This window comes from Oculina patagonica, chromosome 7 (genome assembly GCF_052425735.1).
Source record: "Oculina patagonica isolate OP01 chromosome 7, crgOcupat, whole genome shotgun sequence".
NCBI classification, from domain to species: domain Eukaryota; kingdom Metazoa; phylum Cnidaria; class Anthozoa; order Scleractinia; family Oculinidae; genus Oculina; species Oculina patagonica.
In genome coordinates, this window is record NC_135764.1 from 19404387 (window position 1) to 19425940 (window position 21554).

At 39.3% G+C, this 21554-nt stretch overlaps 2 protein-coding genes across 2 annotated transcripts in view; both read right to left on the reverse strand.

The window, feature by feature from the left end:
• LOC144661116 (toxin CrTX-A-like) overlaps positions 1-21554 on the reverse strand; it is a 285950-nt gene that overhangs the window by 52674 nt on the left and 211722 nt on the right. The gene's annotated exons all lie outside the window — the stretch shown is intronic.
• The window catches only part of LOC144661103 (uncharacterized), a 249438-nt gene that overhangs the window by 31699 nt on the left and 196185 nt on the right, over positions 1-21554 (reverse strand). The window lies entirely within an intron of this gene.

Below are 21554 nucleotides of genomic sequence, written 5' to 3' on the forward strand. Positions count from 1 at the left end.
ATTAAGTTCCACACCCTTTTAAGTGATTCTATATTCACACCTTTGACAATAAAGCCAAAAACACATCAAAAAAGGACCCAAACAAGGGCGGCAAACCATTTCAACTTTTTCAAATGGCTATAAATGGTTTTATTCGAATCCCCTGGGTGCACTGATTAATTTCCACACCCTTTTAAGTGATTCTATATTCACACCTTTGACAATAAAGCCAAAAACCCATCAAAAAGGGCCCAAACAAGGGCGGGAAACCATTTCAACTTTTTCAAACGGCTATAAATGGTTTTATTCGAATCCCCTGGGTGCACTGATTAATTTCCACACCCTTTTAAGTTATTCTATATTCACACCTTTGACAATAAAGACAAAAATCCATCAAAAGAGGGACAATAAATTGCGGGAAACCATTTCAACTTTTTCAAATGGCTATAAATGGTTTTATTCGAATCCCCTGGGTGCATTGATTAATTTCCATACCCTTTTAAGTGATTCTATATTCACACCTTTGACAATGAAGCCAAAAATCCATCAAAAAAGGGCCCAACCAAGGGCGGGAAACCATTTCAACTTTTTCAAATGGCTATAAATTGTTTTATTCGAATCCGCTGGGCGCACTGATTAATTTCCACACCCTTTTAAGTGATTCCATATTCACACCTTTGACAATAAAGCCAAAAATCCATCAAAAAAGGGACCAAAAAAGGGCGGCAAACCATTTCAACTTTTTCAAATGGCTATAAATGGTTTTATTCGAATCCCCTGGGTGCACTGATTAATTTTCACACCCTTTTAAGTTATGCCATATTCACACCTTTGACACTAAAGCCAAAAACACATCAAAAAGAAAAACCCAAACAAGGGCGGGAAACCATTTCAACTTTTTCAAATGGCTATAAATGGTTTTATTCGAATCCCCTGGGTGCACTGATTAATTTCCACACCCTTTTAAGTGATTCTATTTTCACACCTTTGACAATAAAGCCAAAAACGCATCACAAAAGGGACCAAAAAAGGCGGGAAACCCTTTCAACTTTTTCAAATGGCTATAAATGGTTTTATTCGAATCCCCTGGGTGCACTTATTAATTTCCATACCCTTTTAAGTGATTCTATATTCACACCTTTGACAAAATAGCCAAAAACACTTCAAAAAAGGCCCCAAACAAGGGCGGCAAACCATTTCAACTTTTTCAAATGGCTATTAATGGTTTTATTCGAATCCCCTGGGTGCACTGATTAATTTCCATACCCTTTTAAGTTATTCCATATTCACACCTTTGACAATAAAGCCAAAAACCATCAACAAAGGGCCTAAACAAGGGCGGGAAACCATTTCAACTTTTTCAAATGGCTATAAATGGCTTTATTCGAATCCCCTGGGTGCACTGATTAATTTCCACACCCTTTTAAGTTATTCTATATTCACACCTTTGACAATAAAGCCAAAAACGCATCAAAAAAGGGCCCAAACAAGGGCGGGAAACCATTCAACTTTTTCAAATAGCTTTAAATGATTTTATTCGAATCCCCTGGGTGCACTGATTAATTTCCAACCCCTTTTAATTGATTCCATATTCACACCTTTGACATTAAAGCTTAAAACCCATCAAAAAAGGCCCAAACAAGGGCGGGAAACCATTTTAACTTATTCAAATGCCTATAAATGGTTTTATTCGATTCCCCTGGGTGCACTAATTAATTTCCATACCCTTTTAAGTGATTCTATATTCACACCTTTGACAAAATAGCCAAAAACACATCAAAAAAGGCCCCAAACAAGGGCGGCAAACCATTTCAACTTTTTCAAATGGCTATTAATGGTTTTATTCGAATCCCCTGGGTGCACTTTTAATTTCCACTCCCTTTTAAGTGATTCTATATTCACACCTTTGACAATAAGGCCAAAAACCCATCAAAAAAGGCCCAAACAAGGGCGCGAAACCATTTCAACTTTTTCAATTGGCTATAAATGGTTTTATTCGATTCCCCTGGGTGCACTAATTAATTTCCATACCCTTTTAAGTGATTCTATATTCACACCTTTGACAATAAAGCCAAAAACCCATCAAAAAGGGCCCAAACAAGGGAGGGAAACCATTTCAACTTTTTCAATTGGCTATAAATGGTTTTATTCGAATCCAATGGGTGCACTGATTAATTTCCACACCCTTTTAAGTGATTCTATATTCACACCTTTGACAATCAAGCCAAAAATCCATCAAAAAAGGGACCAAAAAAGGGCGGGAAACCATTTCAACTTTTTCAAATGGCTATAAATGGTTTTATTCTAATCCCCTGGGTGCATTGATTAATTTCCACACCCTTTTAAGTTATTCTATATTCACACCTTTGACAATAAAGCCAAAAACGCATCAAAAAAGGGACCAAAAAAGGGCGGGAAACCATTTTAACTTTTTCAAATGGCTATAAATTGGTTTATTCGAATCCACTTTGTGCACTTATTAATTTCCACACCCTTTTAAGTGACTCTATATTCACACCTTTGACAATAAAGCCACAAACCCGTCAAAAAGGGCCCAAACAAGGGCGGGAAACCATTTCAACTTTTTCAAATAGCTTTAAATGATTTTATTCGAATCCCCTGGGTGCACTGATTAATTTCCAACCCCTTTTAATTGATTCCATATTCACACCTTTGACATTAAAGCCTAAAACGCATCAAAAAAGGCCCAAACAAGGGCGGGAAACCATTTTAACTTTTCAAATGCCTATAAATGGTTTTATTCGATTCCCCTGGGTGCACTAATTAATTTCCACACCCTTTTAAGTGATTCTATATTCACACCTTTGACAATAAAGCCAAAAACCCATCAAAAAAGGGACCAAAAAAGGGCGGGAAACCATTTCAACTTTTTCAAATGGCTATAAATGGTTTTATTCTAATCCCCTGGGTGCACTGATTAATTTCCACACCCTTTTAAGTGATTCTATATTCACACCTTTAACAATAAATCCAGAAACCCGTCAAAAAGGGCCCAAACAAGGGCGGGGAACCATTTCAACTTTTTCAAATAGCTTTTAATGGTTTTATTCGAATCCCCTGGGTGCACTGATTAATTTCCACACCCTTTTAAGTGATTCTATATTCACACCTTTGAAAATAAAGCCAAAAACCCATCAACAAAGGGACCAAAAAAGGGCGGGAAACCATTTCAACTTTTTCAAATGGCTATAAATGGTTTTATTCGAATCCCCTGGGTGTACTGATTAATTTCCACACCCTTTTAAGTTATTCTATATTCACACCTTTGACAATAAAGCCAAAAACGCATCAAAAAATTGTCCAAAAAAGGGCGGGAAACCATTTCAACTTTTTCAAATGGCTATAAATTGGTTTATTCGAATCCACTGGGTGCACTTATTAATTTCCACAGCCTTTTAAGTGATTCTATATTCACACCTTTGACAATAAAGCCACAAACCCGTCAAAAAGGGCCCAAACAAGGGCGGGAAACCATTTCAACTTTTTCAAATAGCTTTAAATGATTTTATTCGAATCCCCTGGGTGAACTGATTAATTTCCAACCCCTTGTAATTGATTCCATATTCACACATTTGACATTAAAGCCTAAAACCCATCAAAAAAGGCCAAAACAAGGGCGGGAAACCATTTTAACTTATTCAAATGCCTAAAAATGGTTTTATTCGATTCCCCTGGGTGCACTAATTAATTTCCATACCTTAAGTGATTCTATATTCACACCTTTGACAAAATAGCCAAAAACACATCAAAAAAGGCCCCAAACAAGGGCGGCAAACCATTTCAACTTTTTCAAATGGCTATTAATGGTTTTATTCGAATCCCCTGGGTGCACTTTTAATTTCCACACCCTTTTAAGTGATTCTATATTCACACCTTTGAAAATAAGGCCAAAAACCCATCAAAAAAGGCCCAAACAAGGGCGGGACACCGTTTCAACTTTTTCAAATGGCTATAAATGGTTTTACTCGAATCCCCTGGGTGCACTGATTAATTTCCACACCCTTTAAGTGAATCTAAATTCACACCTTTGACAAAAAAGCCAACAACCCATCAAAAAAGGGCCCAAACAAGGGCGGGAAACCATTTCAACTTTTTCAAATGGATATAAATGGTTTTATTCGAATCCCCTGGGTGCACTGATTAATTTCCACACCCTTTTAAGTGATTCTATATTCACACCTTTGACAATCAAGCCAAAAATCCATCAAAAAAGGGACCAAAAAAGGGCGGGAAACCATTTAAACATTTTCAAATGGCTATAAATGGTTTTATTCGAATCCCCTGGGGGCACTGATTAATTTCCACACCCTTTTAAGTGATTCTATATTCTCACCTTTGACAATAAGGCCAAAAACCCATCAAAAAAGGGCCCAAACAAGGGCGGGAAACCGTTTCAACTTTTTCAAATGGCTATAAATGGTTTTACTCGAATCCCCTTTGTGCACTGATTTATTTCCACACCTTTTAAGTGATTCTATATTCACACCTTTGACAATAAAGCCAAAAACCCATCAAAAAAGGGACCAAAAAAGGGCGGGAAACAATTGAAACTTTTTCAAATGGATATAAATGGTTTTATTCGAATCCCCTGGGTGCACTGATTAATTTCCACACCCTTTTAAGTGATTCTATATTCACACCTTTGACAATAAAGACAAAAATCCTTCAAAAAAGGGACAATAAATGACGGGAAACCATTTCAACTTTTTCAAATGGCTATAAATGGTTTTATTCGAATCCCCTGGGTGCATTGATTAATTTTCATACCCTTTTAAGTGATTCTATATTCACACCTTTGAAAATGAAGCCAAAAATCCATCAAAAAAGGGCCCAACCAAGAGCGGGAAACCATTTCAACTTTTTCAAATGGCTATAAATTGTTTTATTCGAATCCCCTGGGTGCACTGATTAATTTCCACACCCTTATAAGTGATTCTATATTCACACCTTTGACAATAAGGCCAAAAACTTATCAAAAAAGGCCCAAACAAGGGCGGAACACCGTTTAAACTTTTTCAAATGGCTATAAATGGTTTTACTCTAATCCACTGGATGCACTGATTAATTTCCACACCCTTTTAAGTGATTCTATATTCACACCTTTGAAAATGAAGCCAAAAATCCATCAAAAAAGGGCCCAACCAAGAGCGGGAAACCATTTCAACTTTTTCAAATGGATATAAATGGTTTTATTCGAATCCCCTGGGTGAACTGATTAATTTCCACACCCTTTTAAGTGATTCTATATTCTCACCTTTGACAATAAGGCCAAAAACCCATCAAAAAAGGGCCCAAAGAAGGGCGGGAAACCGTTTCAACTTTTTCAAATGGCTATAAATGGTTTTATTCGAATCCCCTGGGTGCAGTGATTAATTTTCATACCCTTTTAAGTGATTCTATATTCACACCTTTGAAAATGAAGCCAAAAATCCATCAAAAAAGGGCCCAACCAAGAGCGGGAAACCATTTCAACTTTTTCAAATGGATATAAATGGTTTTATTCGAATCCCCTGGGTGCACTGATTAATTTCCACACCCTTTTAAGTGATTCTATATTCACACCTTTGACAATAAAGCCAAAAACCCATCAAAAAGGGCCCAAACAAGGGCGGGAAACCATTTCAACTTTTTCAATTGGCTATAAATGGTTTTATTCGAATCCAATGGGTGCACTGATTAATTTCCACACCCTTTTAAGTGATTCTATATTCACACCTTTGACAATCAAGCCAAAAACCCATCAAAAAAGGGACCAAAAAAGGGCGGGAAACCATTTAAACATTTTCAAATGGCTATAAATGGTTTTATTCGAATCCCCTGGGTGCACTGATTAATTTCCACACCCTTTTAAGTGATTCTATATTCTCACCTTTGACAATAAGGCCAAAAACCCATCAAAAAAGGGCCCAAACAAGGGCGGGAAACCGTTTCAACTTTTTCAAATGGCTATAAATGGTTTTACTCGAATCCCCTTTGTGCACTGATTTATTTCCACACCTTTTAAGTGATTCTATATTCACACCTTTGACAATAAAGCCAAAAACCCATCAAAAAAGGGACAATAAATGACGGGAAACCATTTCAACTTTTTCAAATGGCTATAAATGGTTTTATTCGAATCCCCTGGGTGCATTGATTAATTTTCATACCCTTTTAAGTGATTCTATATTCACACCTTTGAAAATGAAGCCAAAAATCCATCAAAAAAGGGCCCAACCAAGAGCGGGAAACCATTTCAACTTTTTCAAATGGCTATAAATTGTTTTATTCGAATCCCCTGGGTGCACTGATTAATTTTTACACCCTTATAAGTGATTCTATATTCACACCTTTGACAATAAGGCCAAAAACTTATCAAAAAAGGCCCAAACAAGGGCGGAACACCGTTTAAACTTTTTCAAATGGCTATAAATGGTTTTACTCTAATCCACTGGATGCACTGATTAATTTCCACACCCTTTAAGTGAATCTAAATTCACACCTTTGACAAAAAAGCCAAAAACCCATCAAAAAAGGGACCAAAAAAGGGCGGGAAAACATTTCAACTTTTTCAAATGGATATAAATGGTTTTATTCGAATCCCCTGGGTGCACTGATTAATTTCCAAACCCTTTTAAGTGATTCTATTTTCACACCTTTGACAAAAAAGCCAAAAACCCATCAAAAAGGGCCCAAACAAGGGCGGTAAACCATTTCAACTTTTTCAATTGGCTATAAATGGTTTTATTCGAATCCCCTGGGTGCACTGATTAATTTCCACACCCTTTTAAGTGATTCTATATTCACACCTTTGACAATCAAGCCAAAATCCATCAAAAAAGGGACAAAAAAATGGCGGGAAACCATTTCAACTTTTTCAAATGGCTATAAATGGTTTCATTCGAATCTGCTGGGTGCACTGATTAAGTTCCACACCCTTTTAAGTTATTCTATATTCACACCTTTGACAATAAAGACAAAAATCCATCAAAAAAGGCCCCAAACAAGGGCGGCAAACCATTTCAACTTTTTCAAATGGCTATAAATGGTTTTATTCGAATCCCCTGGGTGCACTGATTAATTTCCACACCCTTTTAAGTGATTCTATATTCACACCTTTGACAATGAAGCCAAAAATCCATCAAAAAAGGGCCCAACCAAGGGCGGGAAACCATTTCAACTTTTTCAAATGGCTATAAATTGTTTTATTCGAATCCGCTGGGCGCACTGATTAATTTCCACACCCTTTTAAGTGATTCCATATTCACACCTTTGACAATAAAGCCAAAAATCCATCAAAAAAGGGACCAAAAAAGGGCGGCAAACCATTTCAACTTTTTCAAATGGCTATAAATGGTTTTATTCGAATCCCCTGGGTGCACTGATTAATTTTCACACCCTTTTAAGTTATGCCATATTCACACCTTTGACACTAAAGCCAAAAACACATCAAAAAGAAAAACCCAAACAAGGGCGGGAAACCATTTCAACTTTTTCAAATGGCTATAAATGGTTTTATTCGAATCCCCTGGGTGCACTGATTAATTTCCACACCCTTTTAAGTGATTCTATTTTCACACCTTTGACAATAAAGCCAAAAACGCATCAAAAAAGGGACCAAAAAAGGCGGGAAACCCTTTCAACTTTTTCAAATGGCTATAAATGGTTTTATTCGAATCCCCTGGGTGCACTTATTAATTTCCATACCCTTTTAAGTGATTCTATATTCACACCTTTGACAAAATAGCCAAAAACACTTCAAAAAAGGCCCCAAACAAGGGCGGCAAACCATTTCAACTTTTTCAAATGGCTATTAATGGTTTTATTCGAATCCCCTGGGTGCACTGATTAATTTCCATACCCTTTTAAGTTATTCCATATTCACACCTTTGACAATAAAGCCAAAAACCATCAACAAAGGGCCTAAACAAGGGCGGGAAACCATTTCAACTTTTTCAAATGGCTATAAATGGCTTTATTCGAATCCCCTGGGTGCACTGATTAATTTCCACACCCTTTTAAGTTATTCTATATTCACACCTTTGACAATAAAGCCAAAAACGCATCAAAAAAGGGCCCAAACAAGGGCGGGAAACCATTCAACTTTTTCAAATAGCTTTAAATGATTTTATTCGAATCCCCTGGGTGCACTGATTAATTTCCAACCCCTTTTAATTGATTCCATATTCACACCTTTGACATTAAAGCTTAAAACCCATCAAAAAAGGCCCAAACAAGGGCGGGAAACCATTTTAACTTATTCAAATGCCTATAAATGGTTTTATTCGATTCCCCTGGGTGCACTAATTAATTTCCATACCCTTTTAAGTGATTCTATATTCACACCTTTGACAAAATAGCCAAAAACACATCAAAAAAGGCCCCAAACAAGGGCGGCAAACCATTTCAACTTTTTCAAATGGCTATTAATGGTTTTATTCGAATCCCCTGGGTGCACTTTTAATTTCCACTCCCTTTTAAGTGATTCTATATTCACACCTTTGACAATAAGGCCAAAAACCCATCAAAAAAGGCCCAAACAAGGGCGCGAAACCATTTCAACTTTTTCAATTGGCTATAAATGGTTTTATTCGATTCCCCTGGGTGCACTAATTAATTTCCATACCCTTTTAAGTGATTCTATATTCACACCTTTGACAATAAAGCCAAAAACCCATCAAAAAGGGCCCAAACAAGGGAGGGAAACCATTTCAACTTTTTCAATTGGCTATAAATGGTTTTATTCGAATCCAATGGGTGCACTGATTAATTTCCACACCCTTTTAAGTGATTCTATATTCACACCTTTGACAATCAAGCCAAAAATCCATCAAAAAAGGGACCAAAAAAGGGCGGGAAACCATTTCAACTTTTTCAAATGGCTATAAATGGTTTTATTCTAATCCCCTGGGTGCATTGATTAATTTCCACACCCTTTTAAGTTATTCTATATTCACACCTTTGACAATAAAGCCAAAAACGCATCAAAAAAGGGACCAAAAAAGGGCGGGAAACCATTTTAACTTTTTCAAATGGCTATAAATTGGTTTATTCGAATCCACTTTGTGCACTTATTAATTTCCACACCCTTTTAAGTGACTCTATATTCACACCTTTGACAATAAAGCCACAAACCCGTCAAAAAGGGCCCAAACAAGGGCGGGAAACCATTTCAACTTTTTCAAATAGCTTTAAATGATTTTATTCGAATCCCCTGGGTGCACTGATTAATTTCCAACCCCTTTTAATTGATTCCATATTCACACCTTTGACATTAAAGCCTAAAACGCATCAAAAAAGGCCCAAACAAGGGCGGGAAACCATTTTAACTTTTCAAATGCCTATAAATGGTTTTATTCGATTCCCCTGGGTGCACTAATTAATTTCCATACCCTTTTAAGTGATTCTATATTCACACCTTTGACAATAAAGCCAAAAACCCATCAAAAAAGGGACCAAAAAAGGGCGGGAAACCATTTCAACTTTTTCAAATGGCTATAAATGGTTTTATTCTAATCCCCTGGGTGCACTGATTAATTTCCACACCCTTTTAAGTGATTCTATATTCACACCTTTAACAATAAATCCAGAAACCCGTCAAAAAGGGCCCAAACAAGGGCGGGGAACCATTTCAACTTTTTCAAATAGCTTTTAATGGTTTTATTCGAATCCCCTGGCTGCAATGATTAATTTCCACCCCTTTTTTAATTGATTCCATATTCACACCTTTGACAATAAAGCCAAAAACCCATCAAAAAAGGTCCAAACAAGGGCGGGAAACCATTTCAACTTTTCCAAATAGCTTTTAATGGTTTTATTCGAATCCCCTGGGTGCACTGATTAATTTCCACCCCCTTTTAAGTGATTCTATATTCACACCTTTGACAATAAAGCCAAAAACCCATCAAAAAGGGCCCAAACAAGGGCGGGAAACCATTTCAACTTTTTCAAATGGCTATAAATGGTTTTATTCGAATCGGCTGGGTGCACTGATTTATTTCTGCACCCTTTTAAGTGATTCTATATTCACACCTTTGACAATAAAGCCAAAAATCCATCACAAAAGGGACCAAAAAAGGGCGGGAAACCATTTCAACTTTTTCAAATGGCTATAAATGGTTTTATTCGAATCGGCTGGGTGAACTGATTTATTTCTGCACCCTTTTAAGTGATTCTATATTCACACCTTTGACAATAAGGCAAAAAACCCATCGAAAAAGGAACACAAAAAAGGGCGGGAAACCATTTCAACTTTTTCAAATGGCTTTAAATGGTTTTATTCGAATCCCCAACGTACGATGCCTGTCGAAGCCTATACAGAGCGCAAGCTATAATCTGGTGTGCACGGGCGGTTACCTTGACATGAACCGCTTTCAGGAAAGAATTCAAAGTTCCTACTGTCGCTATTTCAGCTTGTACTAGTGCTGACATCCAGCTTCTGCCATGAAAAAGATCTCCAAGTGCTTTTAGCAATACCATCTTGTTGTGTTGGCCACCCAGCATTTCTACGACTCTTTCCCACATGTTTCTGGCCACATCTACTGGATTTGCTTCGTAATCGTGAACAGTATATAGGTTGATCAAATGTGATCATAGTAGTTGTCCAAGGATTAAGAACAGCCACAGCCTCTTTCACCACATTCATCGAATGAGGAATCATCGCCATTGACTTCGAGTCATTCTGGAAGAGAGAAAGAAGGGCGCCGACTGCTGCAGGGCCATGACCTGGGGTATCTGCTGGTTGTTGTCTTCTTGAGTGGTATGCAGCCCAAGATACAATCAAGTCCTTATCACTGGCACTGTCATACGTACCGTCGATAATCTTGCTGAGGTGATCGGACCTATCATTGTCTTCTGCTACAGCATTCATTATTCATTAGACTGCAGCTGGACTGTTTCAGTCCATAAACTTCTGGAACAGGAGGCTCGTTCTTTGTGACAGTGGCTACCAGTACAAGTATGTAGCTGTGTGTAGCTGTTAGTGTTAAGCCTGTCTCATAGAAGGATTCATGTGCACTAGTTGCTGTCGGATCATGGTCAATATTATCGACTGCTGATGTCGTGAACACACCAATGGTTAGTGTAGGCGGGCAAACTGTTCCAAGTGTCTCGAAGTGGCTATTGACGGAGTTCCCAAGGTCTGCAGACAATCCCAGGATACATATGAAACAGATGATTCCAGCCTGTAAAGTGTATCCACTAGATCTTTTGATCTTGTTCTTGAGTGTACGAATGCACCTAGAAATAATGGAAGTGACGTCTCCCTTTGTTCGATATGCCGGTTGTTCGAAGAGGGTTGTTGACGCAGGCGCTCACAACTGTTATACATTATAAATTGCAAGTTGTGACAAGTAGTTTTGACGTTAATGTTACTCCCACACATGATAATTGTAAAAAGCATAAGCAACGATTGAGGCACCGAATGTTCCTGACAATCCTCTGTGAATGAACCAGTGGTACGCACGAGGCACGATCTCAGAGATTTTCCGACGTTTTCATTGGCCACAAATGTATATTTCCAATTAAGACAAATTGGAGTCCCGTCCAAGCTGATGCACTCTATCAGCGTAAGTGGCTTGTATATGACAGTATTAAAAACCAGTTTAAATGCTTTTTCAAGAAAGACAAAAAAGGAACAAGATACTATTATAAAATCAGTTTGAATGAATTCTTTTAAAAAAATATAATTTTCATAAAGTCCAAGATGACAACAATTTTCCCAAAACATTTTAAAATTTCAATTTTTGTACAATTTTCTAAATTCTGAACATTCTTTAATAAATGACCAACCTTAAAAATATTAATTAAACCTTTCAGTAAGTAATTTGGCAATATGCTCTTATAATAAAGCTACTGGCTGGCGGGCGGCCTGAAAAGTACCCCTGCCTCCACGGAAAAGAACATATCCAGATTGCCTATAACCTTTAAAATATTCCGCATGATTTATAATATAAGTGTGCTAAGTTTAATGCTTTTATCATAAAGTGCACGATTAGTCCCTAAAATGACCACTGGACTAAACCGTCGAAGATAAGAAAGACCTTGAAAAGATTATGTCTGCTATAAGCGACCACTTTATGCCCAGAAACATTTCTTGCTCGAAAGGGTTAAGTTTGGATTTGCCAATCAAGCTGAAAATAAGACTATTGATCAGTATGGTGTAAGACATCACCAGCTGGTAGAATCATGTGAATTGGAGGGTTTACGTGAAAGTTTAATTAATCCGCGATAGATTAGTTATTAGCACTCGAGATTCAAGCACTCGTGACAGGCTACTTAGGGAACGCCCAGTTGTATGTATATATGTATATATGTCTTATTAACCACGCGCGAGGGCCGTACTGGGCGAATATTGGCCCTCGGTCTTTTTTGTACGGACCTCGCTCGTGGTTAATAAGACATATATACATTCGTTGAACAGTAAACAGTACGAACCTCTCTAATTTGACAAACTCATGATAGATTATGGTGATGTTTTTACTGGTTTGGGTTGTTTACCAAGTGAATATCATATAGAAGTGGATCCGGACATTAAACCTGTTCAGCATGCTCCTCGTCGGGTTTTAGTACCTCTCAAAGCAAGGCTAAAGAAAAAGATTGCGGAAATGGAAAAAAGTGTTTTTTTGTCAGAGAAACCGAGTCAACAGATTGGACAAGCAGCCTAATAGCCGTACAAAAACCCGGAAAGGTATGGGTGTGAATAGAACTACGGGATCTCAATAGAGTTATTAAAAGGCCAAAGTACCAAACGCTCACAGTCAAAGAAGTGTTAGCAAAGCAAAGCCAAAGCTTAAGTATTCACGGAAGTTATTAAGCCTGCTGGATCGTGCACGCAAGGTAAACCTGAAGCCGAGAGAAGAAGAAGAAGAAGAAGAAGAAGAAGAAGAAGAAGAAGAAGAAGAAGAAGAAGAAGCAGCAGCAGCAGTAGCAGCAGCTCATGTTGAAATTACACCAAGTCCCTACTGGGACATTTGTTCACGTCAGAAGGACTCAGACCAGTCCCCCTTTAGGTGGAAGCAATTGTTAACATGCCAAGACCAGACGACAAAAGAGCTATTCAGCGCCTTCTAGGATGTGTCACCTACCATTTCAAATTCAGGCCAACCCTTTCCGAAGTGTCTGAACCTCTGTGCATGCCCCCAAGCCCCCAGAGAGGAAAACAGTTTAGAGCAATCGCGCGCGAATCGAGAAGGGCCACATTTTGGCTTCGTCAGCAGGGAAAACTTCCTACATATAAACGATTGACAAAAAATACTGTCAGGGTGAGTGTTACTGCCGGAGGGACAACGATCCTCCATGTAAATAGGCCCTAAGCTTAGTAAACAATAGAGATTGGTCACCACGCTTTATACTCTCTTGAAAAATTATTCTCTTGAATAATCAATTGTTTTAAAAATGTGTTGTCATAAAAGAAGTAATGAAATATGGGATCGCGAACGAAAATGCTGCTGGTTTACGTAGGATCTGTGAAAGATCAAATCAGCCAAAAACAGAAAGACAATAGAAATTAGCAAGGCTGATACTATGTAGAACACTTAAAGCGACATTCGCATGAAAGAGCACAAACTGAAAGCCAAAATGCAACCATGGACAGCTTTTTCGACCTGGTGTTCCTACAGTGATGTCATCTAGATAAACTAGACAGTCTGACCAGCATAAGCAGTTGAGGACAATGTGCATAGCACGCATGAAACAAGCCGGTGCATTTGTAAGACTAAAACGCGATCGACGGAACTGGTAAAGGCCATCCGGGGTTGCAAAGGCTGTTTTCTCACTGTCTTTCTCGTCAACACCTATTTGCCACCCTCTTAGCAGATCAAGGTGGGAAAACCACTGCGCTCCTGCAAAGCTCTCCAATATAGCGTCACACCGAGAAAGCGGATACAGGTCGCGTTTGGTTACAGAATTAAGAGCACGGTAATCCACTCAAAACGCTGGCTGCCGTCAGGCTTGGCTACCAACACAACTGGAGAGGACCATGGAGATTCGCAAGGCTCGATTATCCCTGCCTCCAGCATCTCGTCGACTTGTCGACGTATTTCTCCTCTCTTGTGAAAAGGGACTCTACGGGGTGGCGCCTGGATTGGCTGTGCGGAACCTGTGTCAATGATGTGCTGCACTCTCTTGCAGTACCTAAATCCATCGGTCCTCTCCAAGACACAGTTAGCATTGGTGGCAAGTACTTCGTAATGCCGGCGTTTTTTCCTCCTCAGGTACTGACTAGCAGTTGATGGGAAATAGTTCTTCCATTGACTTGCAGCAGCTTTCAAAGTCTTCCATGCGTACTGTACTGCACCATTTAACTCCAGGTAGAACACTCGCATCTTTCTCAGATAAAACCGCAGAGACAATTTTGTAGTCCATACTTGTATGGCGCTCTTTAGACGACTCCCACTCACTCTCCAATGGGTGGAGACTTCCTATGTTACTGAACCTGTAGACCCTGGTTGGATGGATTAAAAACTTGAACCGGGTCTCGGCCACCCTTGATGGTTATCATATCGTTCTGTGAACTTGTCTGAGGGTTCCAGCACACCCACTAACTCATCTAAGCCATTTTCTTCCTGTACCTGACAAGGTATGTTTTCAACCATGTTTGGTAACAGCGTTACGGTTTCGGCCACTGTGATTCTGCAAACCTTGTCAAGATGCCCAAAGACTCTCTTGCTGGGTCCTTCCTTGGTATCGTTAGTCTCAGTGTCAAAGTTAAGCACACATTTGTGGGTCCTAAGAAAATCTATGCCAACTAATACTGCTGGTGCCAGGCCCCCACACACAAACACCATGTCTTGCACTTCAATACCACCGAGCTGAAGTGTTACCTTTACTGACCCCAGGATATCAAGTGACATATTGTTAGCTCCAAGGACGGGCTTTTGCTGAGGCAAGAGTTTCTCCGTACAGCTCCTAACACGATGATACAGTATGTCACTGATAATTTTAGCCTGAGCACCAGTGTCCAATAAAGCTCGACATCTGAAACCATTTACTTCGTAGTCCAGAAATGCACCTTGAGAGGGTCCGGGCGGGGTCACGTCTGGTTGTGCCCCGCCCTTCGCAAGTTCCCCTGAAATGGAATGCTCTGCGATGGGCATGCTCACCGATGAAGAGAGTCAATCTGCCACACTTAAAACATGCTCTGGGGCCTTCTCTAGATTCCACATCTTCATGCCTCCCTGCACTTGATTCTTGTCCCGCATGAGGAATATTTTTCAGTTTCTGTAGGATTTCAGCTTGCTGTTGAGAAACTTTCAGGCTTGATTCGAAGTTTATTGTGTACATCAGGCGAGCTGGCTGAGCTGGCCGAAGCAGATGCTAAGCTCTCGATTTTCGTGGCAAGTTTCGCTTCCAATTGGGCTAATTTCTTCTCTAACGCTGTAACAGTTTCTTCCATTGTCTTTTTTTTTCACAACCAAATGTAACGTAAACGAAAAGGAAAACACCGAAGCACACACGCTTCGCTTTTCACACGCACACACGGCGCAAGCGCAGCCAGTCATTAGGGCTCAGGCCCCACGCTAGATAAGCTCCCATTTTTACGTGTTTTTAATAAGCGCCTCCTATTGCAGTGAGACACTCTTCAGAAAGCTACCTCTACAAAAAACCTAGACTGCTTGCAGTCTGTTTTTCTCTCAAAATTTAGTAAGGGAGTGCGAGGCTTGGCGGGGGATAAAGACGCGCGAAGAAGGATTCGTGCGAAAAAAAGGGCGCGCGCGATCGAGGAAAAACAAACTGTGGACTCTTATAAATTTTATTGAGGACATGAGCTTCCTGTCAATCAACTTGGATCTCGCGGGAGTAACCTTGGTGACCGAATTTAGGAGGAATCATTGCAATCTTTATATTCTTCGTGGGTGATGGAGGTTTTGACATGTGCTTCCAGCGTTCAATGGCCAGCCAGAAGCTTCTTCAATTGCTTCCGGTCGTGGCTTTAAATTCACTTTCACGAAACAGAATGGCTGACGGCGTTCCTTATCTTTAATGCAACTTTGCACATACTCGACACATATGAGTCAACACTTAAACCAATATTTATACTTCAAAAGAAAGCCATCCGCACTATCACTTTTTCTCAATTCGATAGTCCTTCCAGCCCTTTGTTCAAATCTTATTATTCCACGAGCGCGCGTTAAATATGAGATGGTAGATAGCCAACGACGCGCAAAGCGCCGAGTTAGCTATAACGATCTAATATCCAACAAGCGCGAGTGGAATAATTGTTTTATTAAAAACGCCCAAAAAATTGCAATATTTGAGCTCCCCATCTGTTTTTGTTGACGCGTATAGGCTAACTTATTTGTGGCCAATTGTATATGAGATCATATACCATTGCCTGTTAACCAATCAAAACTCAGGAATTGCAATATACCATTGCTAGTTTTTAATAATGTTGAATAATCCCCGAGACGAACAGCAATAATCACTTCGCCTTCGGCGAATAATTGTTAATTATAACAGACTTGCAGTAAATTATGATACTGGACTTGCAGTGAAGCGGGGGTCCCATTTTGTCAGGAGGGGGAAGAAAGTCGGCACTTTTCTTTGGAGACATAGCAGTGCCTGGAAACGGTGCGCGTCTATATCAACCAAGCCGTTGCTAAGAATGACGTCACCAAAAGTTTTGTTTCCTCAGAAATATTTAAATATTAATGACTGCATGCGTGTGAAATGCGAATAGTGGCGGTGTTTGCGTTTGATGTTTCGCGCCACTGATTTCTCACTGATGTTTCACGTCACTGAGAATGTTTAAGCGGCGTGGAATACCAAGCGAAAAATTGGTCACGGTTGACATTTAACAACCAAATAATGGTAAATCATTTCAGAATCATTGGAGTTATTTTTAATTGGTATAATTCTCAAGCCCTACTTTTGCCAGACTTGACACCGTTATCACTGTTTGTTGTTATGTCCGGCAAACTTAAAAAGAACAAACAAAATGCAAATAGCTATTGTGTTTTGTGCACGGTCAAGACCAAGACATAGTCCAGGAGCAAATGTCGCTGAAAAAAGTTCCGTGGGAATTTCGTGAAGATTGTTGACGACCAGAGTAAAAGTGTTGTGGAGGGTCTAAAGGACCCGATAAATGTTGTCGGCACTTTTGTAACCCGTGCAGGCGGTTTCTATGGGGCGTTGAAATGTGCCCTGTGTGGCTCAGCATGAAAACGAGGCTGAAGTTCTAAATTGCTTCGCGCGAGTTCTAAATTGGTTGAAATATTGCCGTTTTTTTGTATTTAAGGACGAAATTTTACTAGTCCTTAAAATTATGAAATAAAAGTACTATAGCTTGCACTGATTATACTGGTCACAGCTCTTAACCCTGTTGAGACCCGGGGGAGGGGGCTTTTCACGCCCGCAATGACTTTGAACGCTTATAACTTTTTCAGGGTTCAACCAATAGCTGCCAAACTTTGCGAATTTATCTAAAATTTATCCGAGAATATTTTCGTAGGATAGATTGTTGTGTCAGGAACTTGACATCACCATGGCAACGGCATTTTGACAGGCACGTTTTCCCAAATTTGTAATTTTCGTGTTTCTATTAATGAAAATTAACTTTAATGCAAATATTTTCACCTTTTTACGGTCGGTAAGCACAGTTTTATTGATTTTAAGTACTTTGAAGTTATTTTGGGTGGTTTTCTTGCGTTTTGGAAAAATTTTGAAATCCAAGATGGCGGATCCAATATGGCGGCTGTTTTGACATCATAATGTAATTGCACGTGATGTGACATAGTCATCCCACGTGACGTATACCAAAAGATAGATGTTCGGACATACTATACATCCTTTTAGCTTCATTGTGATTGCTGAAAGTTATTCTAGAAGCTACATGGGAGGGGGGGGGTGGGCGCTCTTGGACCGCCCTTGGTCCAAGAAGGTCCAAAAAATGCCCGGTCTGAGGGGCCGGGCTAGGTTTTTTGTTTAAAAAAAAACAGCTCCCCTGACTGGCTAAGCTTTGAAACAACTGATTACTTCCAGTATCAAATAAAGATTCTTAGATATTAATTACTATCGTATATTGTTTTAAAACTGTTAAAACCTCGACATGCATATGTTAAGTTTAAAATTAACAATAACTGCAGCAACAGAAACCTATTGGATGTGGACTATAAGTGGTCAAAGATGCCCATTATTTTGCAAAATGTCCTAATAGAATGAAGTGCAAGTCTTTCGGTTCTGAATGTGGACAAAGAGGAAAATCAATCATTTATTGAACTTTGTTTTTAGGCGTTTCAAAACTAGACTGCTTTTATGTCTGCGTAGTGAAAACCGAGGATTGGACGACTGTAGCGATGCGTAGAAAGTTCACCCACAAAACTTGCTACAATCTGAGAGGGGGAATGGGAGGGTCTGTAGACATATTACATATATTGAAAAAACGGTTTTTACTAGCGTCACTAGACCATGAATAGCCTTTTAATTTCGTTAAGTTGCCGAACGCCGGGATATTCATTGACCGCCTCCTGGTTAGCTCAGATGGTAGAGCGCCGGACTGCTGTGCAGGAAGTCGTGGGTTCGAACCCCAGACTGGACCAACACTCAGGGTCTTAAAATAACTGAGGAGAATGTGCTGCCTTTGTAAATACATCTGCAAATGGTTAGACATTCTAGTCTTCTCGGCAAAGGACGATAAACCGTAGGTCCCGTCTCCTGTATCTTCAGTTTTATAACAGGGGACGTTAAAGAACCCACACACTATTCGCAAAGAGTAGGGCAGCAAGTTCCCGGTGTTGTGGTCTGGCCTTTGTGTAGTAAATTACAGTATGTGTACAGCGCATTTGAACATTACATATGAAAAATGCGCTATATAAATTGATTATCATTATCATATCATTATCATTCCTACTGACATAACTTGGAAACTGTTTGGCAAGGGGTCGGGAGGTACTATGGTTCCAGGTCCTTCCACAAGAATCACAAGAAAATGTAGCCTCGATTTCATGGTCACGTGATCGAGACTATCCATATCAGCCGCCATATTGGATCCGCCATCTTGGATTTCAAAATTTTTCCAAAACGCAAGAAAACCACCCAAAATAACTTCAAAGTACTTAAAATCAATAAAACTGTGCTTACCGACCGTAAAAAGGTGAAAATATTTGCATCAAAGTTAATTTTCATTAATAGAAACACGAAAATTACAAATTTGGGAAAACGTGCCTGTCAAAATGCCGTTGCCATGGTGATTTCAAGTTCCTGACACAACAATCTATCCTACGAAAATATTCTCGGATAAATTTTAGATAAATTCGCAAAGTTTGGCAGCTATTAGTTGAACCCTGAAAAGGTTATAAGCGTCCAAAGTCATTGCGGGCGTGAAAAGCCCCCTCCCCCGAGTCTCAATAGGGCTAAGACCTGTGACCAGTATAATCAGTGCAAGCTATAGTATTTTTATTTCATAATTTTAAGGACTAGTAAAATTTCGTCCTAAAATACAAAAAACGGCAAAATTTCAACCAATTTAGAACTTGCGCGAAGCAATTTAGAACTTCAGCCTCGTTTTCATGCTGAGCCACACAGGGCACATTTCAACGCCCCATAGAATCCGTCTGCACTGGTTACAAGATTGCCGACAACATTTATCGTGTTCCTTAGGTCCCCCTTAACACTTCTAAACTAGTCGGCAAAAATCTTCACGAAATTCCCACGGGAATACCATTGCTCCCAGACTAACATGGGAACTAGACAATGGCTTTGTCAAGCTATTCACTGTGACCTTAGCAACCATTCGATAGCTATTGCGCTCATTCGGTTGCCCGGCACCGCTATGACCCCTTTTTCAGCCGTGTAACAAAGGGAGTTTCTTTCCCCCCCCCCCCCTGGATTTTGTTAATCACTTGTATGATTGAAGACCAAATTGGACTCCACTCAGTCCTATTACCAATATAAACTGGGGTTGTTCATTTGGATTTTGACCACAGGGTAAAACAGTATTTATATCGTAGATACTGAGATTTTCTCACGAAAAAGCGATTGCGTACAAATGATACGTAAAATGCATTAGCCAATAGGAAAGGCGAACGATGAGAACTCACTAGTGAAAAACGTCGTTCGTCCAATCACAAGCGCGAACAACGAAAACTCACTTGTGAACAACACCGCAACGCCATTTTGATTCTCGTCGTAAACACCGGCGACATGGCGGAGACACGTTCAAGGTTTTTTTGTGTCTTTAACGGCTCAACTGAGTCGTTTATCTTGCAGAACAGGAAAACCAAAACACTATAAAGAAAACAAGACGGCCTTGTTTTCACAATTTTTTTTTCAAACAAAAAGAGAAACACGAAGCGAGATTGCTCCTGCTGAGTTGAAAAAACCTTTGAGTAAATTCGCACAAAGGAAGGACAAGAATACGGGCTGTCTTCACTCCGAGGGATTGTAGCGAGGTTTGATTCAGATGATGACTAAGACACTGCAGGTTTGTCCTTGGTTTTGGCAGACTGTTTTCTTGATTTAATTTGGTAAAAGTTCGCTCGAGTTTGCGTTGAGTTATTCAGCGTTTTCTTGCAAGTTTTGTACAAGTCTCAGTCAGGTTTTCTATCAAAAGTTGTTGCTGTATTGTGAGAGTATAAACTGACGTCTCATTTCTTGTGCTACTGCATTAAAGATGTGATTTTGAACGACAAACATGTTTTAGCTATTTTAGTTTATGGAAGATGAATGGGTTTCCTAAACACGTGCGTAACTGATAAAAAGTCGAGCGATTTAATTTGCTTTTCAAAAACCTCAGTATCTATAAAATATACAAATTTCACCATGGAAAATGCTTTGTACGATTTTTAGTCACTCGTAAAGTTGTATCAGAAAACTCACTCGTTTGCTACGCCCACTCGTTCGTTTTCTGATACTACTCAACTCGTGAATAAAAATCGTACGCGCGCATTTTCCATGAAGTAATCTCTATTTCAATGTGTGTAAAATAACGATATTTTTTACGTGTGTCTGACTAATCACGTTAATGTGCCAAAGTTTATCGATATTAAGTCGAAACATCTTCGGATCTTCCACAACAATCTTCGGAAATCTTCGGAAAAGATCGAAAAATGTTCGCAAACATTCGTATGACCTTCGGACAACATTTTGGAAATCTTCGGAAATCTTCGGAAAATGGTCGGAAATCTTCAAAAACCTCGTAATTACTAGGTTTATAAAATAAACAAAATAGTACATGGTTGCATAGAGATATGAAATTTCTCTTCACGTGTTCAACTTGATATCTCACGAGTGAGCGCAACGAACGAGTGAGATCTTGAATTGAACACTCGAAGAGAAATTCCATATCTACGCGCGCCCATGTATTATTCTCTATATACAAAACGATACGTTTTTCAAATTTCATATATCATAAGATTCAGTGGAAAAATCAACAGTGATTGAGGCTGGTATTGATTCATTGTTAATTGCACCGGAAAAATATCTCCAGTCTCATCAGCTAAAGCAAAACATTTTCGTTTTAGTCATTTTTGTGTTTGACTACCCCTTTGTGTCTTACCTATGTTTAGTAAGCTAGTTATCTGAAAAATATACTTTGTCCTATTTCAAACAAAGCACAAGCCATCAGGCGACATAATTGT